This window comes from Nanorana parkeri, unplaced genomic scaffold (genome assembly GCF_000935625.1).
Source record: "Nanorana parkeri isolate BGI_ZX_2015 unplaced genomic scaffold, ASM93562v1 scaffold78, whole genome shotgun sequence".
In the NCBI taxonomy this organism is placed as follows: Eukaryota; Metazoa; Chordata; class Amphibia; order Anura; family Dicroglossidae; genus Nanorana; species Nanorana parkeri.
In genome coordinates this window covers 587,802-600,287 of record NW_017306346.1, presented here as the reverse complement: position 1 = coordinate 600,287, position 12,486 = coordinate 587,802, and positions in this window count along the sequence as shown.

Below are 12,486 nucleotides of genomic sequence, written 5' to 3'. Positions count from 1 at the left end.
CTAGCTTCGAGGCTGACCGTCGAATGTCATCCCTATGATTTCTTTTAAACTACTGGTATATTGCAATGATGCCATGTTTTAGATAAGCTTTACTGGTTAAGTAAATGTCGTTATAAATGTTTTCAGTTATTTTTCTATCTAGTGTCTTGGTATACAGTCTTATAGGTTTGTCTGGGGGAGTTAGTCATTGTGCTGCCCTGGCCTTGGGTGGTTTGGGATCTTACGGATCCCCCTACCCAACGTTTTTCCAATAATGCAGATTTATTTCTGCCTGCGGTGTTTACCGCTAATTGCTGTTCTTGTACTTAATTTACTTCAGTCTCCTACCCTCTTCCCCTTTTCTCTCTTCCTACTGTGCTGCTCTTCTGTTTCTTCTTTCTCCTGTCGGGCTGTGTGATATGGGTTGACAGCATATGCTACGGAGGTCCTAACAGAGGCGTACCCAGAACCTTCAGGGCCCCCAGTGCAAGAAACCATGAAGGGCCCCCTCCCAAACCCCCGCCGCCATGGCACTGTGTGGTTAACAGGACGGTTGCCGGGGTCCCCAGCAAGCGCGGCACCACAGGCAGTCGCTTCAGTTTAAAAATGTAATGTCGTGTTCTGTCGAGAACGCCAACCCAGTGTCTGCGTTTGCGCACAGACGGGATTAACGAGGAAACCGGCATTTACAAAGTATTAGCTTGTAATAGATAATTGTGACTGTTAATAATATGCCGTCCATGGCAGTAAATGATGGGTGGCAGTAAATGATGGATGGCATATTATTAACGGTCACAATTAACAATTTAAACTAAATGCTTTGTAAATAAATGCCTGTTCCCTCAATAATACTAGTCTGTGCACAAGCCCAGATGCTGAGGTCGGCAAATTCGACTAGGTCGGCGTTCTCGACAGAACACGGGTATCTCCATTTAGTATTGGGGCATTTTCACGAGTATGAGTACTCGTGAAAATGCCCAGTATTGGCACTGACTGATGCATCCCTACTTAAAAATATAATGCATTGCTGGGACTTGTAGTCCTACATAGTTGGTGCTATTCTGCATTGCTGTATAATCATCATACAGCAATGCAGAATACCACCAGCTATGCAGGACTACAAGTCCCAGAAATACATTATAATAAAAGTCAGCTATGCAGAATACCACCAGCATCCCCCACATACTACACCCCGCGCCCCCCCCCCCTTCCCACTCCAGACTTACCTTCCCTCTCCTGCAGGACCCTCTTCCGCGTCTCGGCGGCCTGGGGGCAGGGCTAAGAGGAGAGGGTCCTCACACAGCAGAATATGCTGCCTAGCGGTGCCTGCAGCATATTCTGCGCGACTAGGGACAGCCTCTCCATCCCCACCGCACAGCCGCCCGTACATGCTGCGGGTGGCAGAGCAGCGCGGAAGGAGCGACACGATCTCGAGGAGGGGTCCCTCTTCTTCCTCGCTGGGGCCCCCCCCCAACAGGCGGAACGTGGTCCGGTGGCGGTCCCTTCTTCAATCCTACGTTCTTTACAGTCACAAGTTTTTAGTTTTATCTGGAATAATAAACGTCCAAGGGTTCCTCGCCGTACTCTTTACCTCCCAAAAATCCAAGGAGGTTTGGGAGTCCCTGATCTATTATGGTATTTTCAGGCAGCTCGGATTGGGCAACTAACTAAATACCATGCAACGACTGAAATCTCTTGTTGAGTAACCAAAGAAGAATCATTTCTTAAATCTACCTCTATTGCTAATCTTCTCTGGCTTCTACCCAAACAAAGACCATCTCCGAATAATCCCATCACCTCCTATTCCCTCTGTCTATGGGACTCTGTTAAAAAGCCTGCTGGGTTGATCTAATCATACTTACCTTTATTATCCTTCCTGCACAATCCTTGATTCCCCCCAGCTTACTCTAACCCTTCCTGTTTTGCGGCTTGGTCGGATAGTGTCCTCACGCATCTCTGGAGACTTCAAACCACAACAGGAGTTAAGTCTTTTCCTTACCTACAAGAACACTACCATCTCCCGGCCAGAGGTCTTTTACACTCTCTTCAAATAAAATATTCTTAAACATACCAACGTTTGACCTCTACTAGAGAACTATACACATGACTAAGCATCATAGTGGTTTGCAGATTCTGCCTGCAGCATATCAAGGATGGTAAGTCTACCAGTTTGTATACCACATGCATTAGGAGGCACATGGTGATTCACCACAAAGCTCAGTGGGAGCAGTACATGAATGATACCAGTGAGCAGCAAAAGGCCTATACTACTACTCCTCCTCACTCCTCTCATTCCACATAATCTACAAGAATCTCAATCAATATCTATTGCAATTTGTGCAGCCTCGATCAATAGGGATAAAAATTATCACCTAACAACCCTCATGCTCTGAGTTTAAATGCCAGCTTGGCAAAATTGCTGGATTTAAAGCTGTTCCTATTACAGCTATTGAGTCTGCCACTTGATTGTGTGGCCTGTGCTGTAGCATAATGGCTGATACCCAGACACTATTTATTCACCCAGAAGCCATCCCTTCACCATCATGTGTTAAGTCAACAGCAAGACTACAGACACTTCATGGTCCTGCAAACATGGGCAGGGATGTTACATCTCCTTTATGGTGCACTGGGTACATTTGCTGGCAGCTGGGAAGGATGCTGAATGAGGCACAGCGCTGGAACTAGTGGTACTACTATGTGTCCTGCACCTTTCTGATGGTGGCCGCTCAGTCACCTCTACCCCCTCAATGACCTACTCACCTACTCATCAAAATCACTAGTCTCCCCCAACTGACTAAGAGTCTACACAACAGCCCAGGAAAAACACTGCCAAACTGTTTTACCGCTGGCATGCCTGGGGGAAGGGAGCAACACCTATTGTAGCAAAAGCTGTTTTTTTATTATTATAACTAGTGGCTAATTGAACCACTTCAACTCTCGTACCCTCATGGACCAGAACCATTTTTACATTTCCTTAATGGGTGAGGGTTTGGTCCATGAAAACGTTGTCATTACCTAAGATAACAACTTTTTTTGGCAGGCAAACTATACTATGTTTTGGCAATATTGCCATGCAAAAATTACGAAGAAGGAGACCAGTGCTAGTATTAAAAAAAAGTAGTTGTGCTGTAAAAAAAAAAGTATACTTTTTTTTCTATAACTTGTTCCATTTAAAATGACACTAAAATAGTTAGGAGGAGAAGAGGAGGAAAGGCTAGGGTTGACTAAGGGTCAATCAGGGCATTTATTTTAAAAATGATTTATTTACTTGTAAGGTTAATTTAACTGATGTAATATACAGTTCAAAGGTCATAGCTTTGATCTACATATGAATGCAATAATAAATACAATAATTAATAGAATATGCAATTTTTAACACATCCTGGCTGTCAATTTGACAGCATATAATGGCCAGCAATAACAGCTGGGGGATGGTGACAGAGGGAGAAGAACTGAAGGTAGGAGATACATCCTAGAACTTTTGTTTACATTTTTTAAGACACATTTCCTACTTTAGAAAACTGTTCAGCTCAAACCATTAGCCAAAATATGAATGCACAGTTCCCAGCTTTTTGGAACAAAATATTTCCTCCTTTGGGTCCTAGTCCATCTGTCTGTCTTTTGTCCACATCTGCACCTCTTTTTTTTAATATAGATCTGTATTAATTAACTCCCAGACGTGTTTTTATTATTAATTGTCAAGTGTTTATATTATACTTAACATTATATTACAGTTGGCTTTTGCTTCTTTTCAGATACAATTATTATGGAAGCTAGTTATGTTGCCCAAGGCAATAATAAATCAGATATTTTGTTTTCCAACTATACCAGAAACATTTGGCTTTGTTTCCATATAAGAAAATTAGGAGATTTGTGCATGTATTGGGGAGGGGGCAGGAGGAATGTGTTTCACAGGGACAAAGAAATAAAAAATTGTTAGTTGTGAAAGGATAGATGAGGGGAAATAGCCCCAGTGGTGTCTCAGACAAAAACATCAACCTGGCAGAAATGTTTACCCGCCCCTATTCTATCCAACCTAACAATATTGTAGGCTTCAGTTAGGCCTTAAATGTTTTAAAATCCTTGTTTATTTTTACATAGCTCAGAATTGCTAATGAAAATAGGAGCAGCCATATCTGCTGATCCTCTCATTTCCATGATAAAGTCTGTTTGAGTGAAAACCATAGACTCTCTGCAGTCTCTAGTGATGTCAAACACTACAAATCACCTCATAGCCACAAACCATGTATAGCCAACACTGTTTTCTTTTAAATAGAGTTAAAGGGTTAATCCCCTGCCAGTTTATTTTTTGCTGAGTACAGTTGGGGTAATTTTCCTTCACCTCCTTTCGCAGAGTTGCAACAGAATGTTTAAAAAAAAAAAAGGAAGTTAAATATATCCAAAGAGAATGGAATCCTTCACAACTAGGGATGAATTAATTGGCCTGGGTTCAAGTTGCTGGCTGTTTGTTTAACACTTTGTATAATATTTTCACCCTTGAGGAATAATGAGGACAAGCCATTTGCTGATGATTTGTCTCATTGAGGTGCTACTCCCACTGAGGACTGTGGTGTAGTCATGTGTTTCCTGATGCATTTGTTACCCTATAAGCTGTTAATTTTGCCACACATAATACACTGCAGGTAGCCTCAAATCCCCCCATGCCCAGCATCTTTTTGCCAGCTTCACCTAACACACTTATTTGCACCTTTTTGTGGCTTGTCCCATACTACAATGTTTGGCATTCAACAGCCATTATTTCCCACAAAAGGAATTACTTCTGCCACCATTACTTTGCACATATGCCATCTCTGCGCTCCACCAGAATGTAGAATATCAGAAGGAAGCAGGAGGCAAAGGAGGAAAACAAGGAGGAGGGTTGGGGAGTTCATGGTGAGGGGAAGGAGAAAAAGGAGGCATTAGGTGCTGATGCTGAGCAGGAGGAGGGTTGTGGTGTTAACAGTGAGAAGGAGGAAATTAGAGGCAGCATCAAGGGGGACATTTCACTCCTCCCAGATACAAGGGGAAAATCTAGGAACCTGATGCCACCATCCCAGAGAGATGTCCCACTTTGAGAATGTGATCTGCAAAAATATCTTGGCCACATTTCCTGTTGGTACAAGATCACACTGGAGGCTTAGCTTCAAGAGGACCATAGCCATAGGCTGTCCACCTTTCTACAAAACAGAGTGATGGACAGGTAGCAACAAATGGTGGAGGGAAATCATGTTAATGGATAGAAGGTGAAAGAGTATTAAGGTGCTGGCAGTGAGATGCGGGATTCATTTTTTGGGGAGGTTTCAAGGGAGTGATGGTATTACTGTAATAGTATAATGGAAAAGGTAGACACTGAGGTTTCAAGAGAGTTGGAAGTCTCCCTCAAAGAAACCAATAAAATAAAAGAGGAAATAATAACTAACACATGCAACAGAATTAAAAAGCAGATTAAAAAAACTGATTTTTTTTCTTATTGAAACCATCAAGTGTGTACTCAGTATTTAAGAAAAATACTACATTAAATAGCCAGACATATTGCAAAGTAAATGCAAAGTATGTAAGCAGCTTTATTAGGCCACAATTTCAAAGAAAGAGCCAAGGCATAGGAATAAAGCATTACTCCTTCACAGCTTTAGCAGGGTAAAGAAAGCTGGGTGCTCACCATCAGATGTGTGTCCTTGCTCCAACCAAACAGACATGTAGTAAAGGAAGAGTCCAGCCACACTCCATTCCACACTGAATCAGTCCTGCCCGAGGTCATAATCACAGGACTAAGCTCAGGATTGAGTGCAAAATGTCAGAGGGGGCAGACCATGAGCAGGACTAAGTGTCACTGACAACTTTTTAATAAACTGCAACCTGATAGACAGCATTTTGATTAATTATCTGTGTTCATCAGGATCCTCTACACACTTTTTGATAATGTACAGAGAGAAAATACAGCGGCCTCAAGAGCTTGATGATTTACCAGTAGTTGTAATCATGGCTCTTGTGCAGTGGTGTCTTCATTATTTGTAACCTTTGGACTCTCTGATATTATGCCAGTAACAATGATTAACATAGTCATTGTGAAATGTTACATAAAAAATGCTCCTTATTTAAAAATTCAACACTAACCAGGAGATAATTGTGGTTTTCTATTATAAACCCTAGTGATTATGATATGTATATAGGAACATTGTGTTACTTTCATATACAGTTTCCAATGGAAAACAAAGAGTCTGTGGGGTGATTCCAAATAAAGGGATAAAGATTAATGAAAGTTGTCAGTGCGAATGACACCTGCCATCTTCATTCTGTAAATGCAAATTGATGGTACGTGTTTTTTCTGTTCTTATTTAAATCTCTGTCACAAGAATTTTGTGGCATGGCTTTCATGTGCACTATCTAGGATTAGAAGATCCATTGATGGATTGGAAAAGAGTGAACAAATAAAGGACACAGTTAAAGACAAAAGAATATAAACATTCAGGAAAAAAAACACAGAATTCTTTCATTACCACTGGATCTATTTTATCCCTAGATAAAGTTCAGATTGCCTCTTTACTTTTAAGCCTAAGGAATCTATATTACTAATAGGCATAGAGGATGATATCAGTTAGTAGAAGTATGTAGCTTTTTTATTCGTAGTAAAGAAAATGCACTTAAAGCAGAATTAAACCCAACCTTTGTACTTTCCCCGCCTTTAAGTACATGGTATGTACCTCTTGAATATACCTTACAAAACTTCTAAAGCAGTGATGTTCTAGAGATACTACTGTTTGGGCTGGTAACATCATTCATGCATGCCCACCTTATCCAACATTTACAGCACACTGTGATCATGCAGAGTGCCTTGCCATGGTGTTGTAATTAGGGTTGGGCTCGATGTTCGAGCCGAGCGTGAGTTTGACTTGAACATTGGCAGTTCGTGTGTTCAGCGAACACAAGAACTGTCAGGGTGTTTGGTGGACTATTCGCCTGCGGAGCACCCCGCACAAGGCATTGTGCCTTGTGAGCCCTGATTGGCTAAAGCCTTGCAACTGGCTACAGGTCAGGTGCAAGACTTTGCCCAATCAGGGCACAGAGAACTGTGAGAGCCATGCTTGGGCAAAGTCATGATGACCCTGCCCAATCATGGCTCAACTCCCCATTAATGGCCTGGTATGACTTTCAGGGGGAACACACTTTTTTGTTTTTTTTACATGGGCTCCCTCCTAAAATTCTTACCAGACCTTATGGGTCTGGTATGACTTTTGGGGGGAACCGCACGCTTTTTTTTAAAGATCTCCCTCCTAACATTCCTACCAGACCTAAAGGGTCTGCTATTGTTTGGGAGGGGGTTGCTGCAGCAGGTTCTATACATCGTACAGATGCACCACTTAACAGGCAGTTTCAGGGGACCCCCTAGGCACAATATTTAAAGGAATTTTTCATGTTTATTGTTACCCTTTAAGTGATGTTAAAATCACTGCTCCTTTAAAAATGTTTTTTTTTATTGATTCGAGTCCCCCAGGGCAGTACCCGGACCCCCATACACTTTTTATGGCCAATAACTTGCATATAAGCCCTCTTAAAGGGGACAATTGTTTTTGAAAGTTCAATCCCCATAGACCTGCAGTGAGTTCGAATTTGAACTCTTTGGATGTTCTAAAGTTGAAATTCGAACCGCACACGGGCCTGTTCGGCCCATCACTAGTTGTAATCCTGTGTGTCCGGGCATAGGAGTCCAATCTTGTGAGCCCCATGAAACATTCTTACTTCCAGCCTATTATGGTCCACTCATACAGTATGTGAGATTGCTACTATAATGTCCGTGAAGGGCGAAAGCATGGTTGGAGATATAAGGACTATTCAAAGATAGCACCAGCTTCCTTGGGAGTGTGAAAAAATGACCAGAAAAAGGGGAGAAAAAAAAACCCTGTACAAATGATTATATAGCTAATTCCCGTGTTTACTAATCGCATGGTGAACTTAATGAATGGTGTTGTGATTTTTTGTCAGACGGCATAGTACAGATTTTAATTACTACTTTAAAAGGAATACACCAGTTGTGTCAAAAACGTATGCAGCATTTATAATTGATTCCTAATCAATTTTCGAATTCAATGCTATTGAAATTACCATTCATTTTCAGTATATTTTTGGCAGAATTTCAATACCAGCATAAAATATTTGGATTTCTCTTCGTCACAACTATGCACAATTTGCAGACCAGACAAAATCCTCTCTTCCCAGCTCAGGGGAAGGCCACTTAATGTCCTCCTCCTCATGTGACAGAGTTCAAGTCTGGCAAGTGGCCACTCAGGCCCCTGCCTGGCATCCTGGAAGAGGTCACATTCTTCTCCATACCTGCAAACCCCTGGCACTTGTGGTAGCTCCTATTGAGCAATGGAAAAGAGGAGGATCTAAAACACCTTACAAAGTATGTAGTTGAGGATATTTTTCTAAAAAAAAGTCTTCCTCAATTTAGGGGAAAGTGTGCTGGTTGCTGAGCAGAGGAAGAGTTCTCTAGAAAATGTCATGGGAGAATGACCTTTCTGTGAGTAAGAGCTGCAGCTAGGCCTGCCACATAAGCAATAACTAAAATTTCACTCTATTGGAGGAAACAAGGGTCGGGGAATGTGTTTGCTCATGATGACAGTCTCAGATTGTCACCACAAATTGCACAGTGGCTGCACTGGGAGAGAAGACCCCCCTTACTTCTGGTGTCTGTGATGAAAGAGTTTATTATGTGAGTCTGTATATTTACCAATAATGCATTTCATATACATTAAAAGAAAGCTGGTATACCAGTTTAACTAGTCATGAAGTTCAACGAAAGAGATCCCAAATGCCTAAATGAAAAACTATTACAAGCTTAACATTTTGTTGGTATTAAACTATTTATAGCTTTTCTTTCACAGTTTCCTCTACTTGTGAACAGCCTTTCAAAGCAGATGCTGTTTCCAACAGATGAATGCAAATGACATAAGTACATACCAAAACATATGAAACTATTGTCAACAAACTAAAAATCAGCAAGTTTTCCCACCTGTCTTCTTACAGATAATGCAATGCGAAAAGTGAGGAAAATCATTGTATGAGAACACCCATTTAGCGCAATAACATCTGCATCACAGATGGTTTATGTCTATCTACTTAGCAAGTCATTAGAGAAAGAGGCACTATTGTACACATAACTGGGGTTAGAATATATACCACCTTAGGCAAGAACACTGGAATGGATCGGTCACCTAGAATGGAAATTAATACCTAATGAATTTATTTATTTTTTGTTTTGCTAGACATATGTTTACACCTGCCTGATAGTCATACAATGCAATATGTATAGATCCATGATTAACTATTTCACTCTCTAACTCTCTATACACATTTTGCCAAAAGTGCCATCTTCGGCCGATATGCATCCCTAATATATATATATAAATATATATATATTGTGAGGATTAGCTCCAAACGGTAGTGCGTTAAGGACACTTCCACTCGCTTAAGTTTTCTTTTTAGGGTTTCTCTGCCCACTTTTATTGGTTCAAAAGTAAAAAAATATCCACACAGGTTTTCCCAACAAATAATACACACAGTACTGGCAACAAAAACATTAATTAGGCTTCTTGCTTTGTACCTTCAGCTTCTGGTCGTTTGGACCCTCTGGTCCTCTAGCTTTGTCAGTTTCTTTCACAGTCACATAGGTTGGTCCTCCCCACACTGGTGTATTGCCACACAGGCTGTATCGCACCAGCATGCCACACAGGCTGGTTCCAGGGTGGAGCCCTCCGGACCCCTGCACAGAGACCTCCTCTGTCTCCCAGGTGGAACCCTGAACATTAACCAGCATTCTCTTCATAATGGCTGTTACCACTCGGTGCTGGCCACTGCTAAAGTCCGGACCCAGGAATGGAGATTCCATCCCTCCCAATGCTCTTTGAAATCTACCAGTTTCAGGAACCGGAGCCAAATCCGGAATACCTGGGAAAACCAGCTCGTTCCCAGTAAAAATGTGCATTTTCTGAAACTGCTCAGCCCCCCTGGCTGAGAGTCCTGGGTGACTATATGGCCAATAAACACCATGGCATTGCCACGCACTGCCACAATATATATACTGTATATACAGTATCTCACAGAAGTGAGTACACCCCTCACATTTTTGTAAATATTTTATTATATAATTTCATGTGACGACACAGAAGAAATGAAACTTTGCTACAATGTAAAGTAGTGAGTGTACAGGTTGTATATCAGTGTACATTTGCTGTCCCCTCAAAATAACTCAACACACAGTCATTAACCTCTTGCCGTCCGCCCGTAGTAAAAAAACGGACGGACGGCACTGCTACATCTGCGGGTTGCCGTCTCCAGACGGCAATTTTTTTCTGCTCGCGCGCGCCCCCTAGCGGGCACGCACGGGCAGAAAAGACCCGACGATTAAACACACCCGTTACCGGGTGTTTCACATATAGGCGATCAGCGGGTCCATAGCCCGCTGATCGCCTATATGTGCTCGTTCGCGGCAACCTTCCCCCTCTGCTTCATCAGCTTCTTTTGGGGTCCACAGGTGATATTAGGGGTCCTAGAGACCCCTAATATCTCCATAAAAAGGACCTGTCAGTGTGCCTTTGCTATTATATAGGGGGTTGTTATCCACCCATATAAAAGCAATAACAATAAGTGCAAAAAAATAAATATAAATAAAAAAAATAAAAGTAACACATAAAAAAAGTAAAATAAAATAAAAGTCACATATAAAAAAAGGGGAAAAAACCCCCCCAAAATGTTTAACTCCCCCACCCCCACGTTTCCGCGCCTATAAACGTAAATACGCGTCCGGTGCCCCAGCGCGCAAAAATTACAATTGCGCTACACATGTTACATATCGCCGCGAACGTCGCAGTGAGAGCAATCATTTTAGGGCCATCAATCACTGATAACACTAAACTGATGAGCGGTAACAGCTTTTAAAGCGTCGCCTATGGCCAATTTTGGGTATTATCGTTTTTTGAGGTTTCGCGCGCACACGCAATTTTAAGGCTTACGTCGGCTAACGAAGGGAAGGGGGGAGTCCGATGACATCACAGACTCCTCCCCCTTCCCTTCGTTAGCCGTCACGGACATCAACGTCACCTGACTCCTCCCCCTTCCCTTCGTTAGCCGACGGAGCCACTTGGGGAAGGGGGGAGGATCTCCGACGGGACTCCCAGAAGCCGGGGGAGAGGTGAGTGTTTTCATTAGCGATCAAAAGAATTTTAATGGATCAAAAAGTTTAACGATTGATCAAAAAAATTAATCGTTAATTTCCGCAGCCCTAGTTTTTTTTACATCAGAGAGTCCCCCCTAATATTCCTACCAGACCTAAAGGTTCTGGTATGGTGTGTAATGGTGACCCCGCGTTGGGGCTTTTTTTCTGCTTTTTACAATGACAGTTTTTATACTGCTTGCTACCTATAATATAGTGAACAGAATTACTGAGCCAAATGCTAGAGATGAGCATTTGGATATTCACTCTCTGCTGTTCGGCCCCTAAGAGAATAGGGGTGAACAGCAGTGAACGAACTGCCGAACGTTCATCTCAACCGATCCAGATTTTGCATGGATTCTTCCCTTTAGTTCAGCCGAACGTGCTGAGGCTGTTCGGGTGCACCAAAAGGAAGTGAAGCAGGCCGAAGGCAGCTGATGTACAGCTAAAAGTAGTCGTGCAGAGCTGCTGTGAATAGCCAAACATGCTTTGGCTCAGGTTTTTTACTCCGCTGCCTTTGGCAGCTTAGTGAATAACCCCATTGGACTAGATACATTTTGAACAGAAGGACAACAGTCAGGTTTTAATCCAAAATTCAACATGAAGGCGTTTTGGTTTCACAAAGAAAACCCAGAAAATATTGCACTGGCTCCATACATAGTATGTAAGCACTTTTTGTTCTGCCAAGCAGGGAAAATTATTAGGTTTATCTGTCTGCAATATCAAAATCAGCAACAAGATGGAGCTGAATAGAAAACATTAGACATGTGCGCGGGATAAAAATTTCCTTTGGATGAAACAAATGGAAAGGGAAAATTTACCTTTTGATTTGTTTTGTTTGATGAAACATATTATTATGCTGTTTCGGATTAGGAGGTAACGAACCTCCGGATCCGAAATCGCACATTTGAAAAACATAACACACAGCAGCTATATTGGCCACTTGCGCGTTCTGCTCATGTGCGTCGCCATCTTGGAGGCAGGGCTCATAACATCACATGACGCCAGCATCGCCTGGCGTCATACAAAATGAATGGTTGTATGCCCGAATATAGTTTTTCGTATATTCGGCCATATAATGATTCGTTATTTTGGATTCGGACGAACCGCAGAATCAACGGAATTTCGTGATTCAGCAACTTTATCCAAATCGGTATGCACATCCCTAGACTGTTTTCCTTTATTAAAACAAAAATATCCCAGGAAACAGGTGCATATTGGGAGTTCAGCCTCCATTTAGGACTGAGGAGAAGAGAATCTACTGCCATCTGTAGCATGTTTGTGGAGGAAAAAGCCCA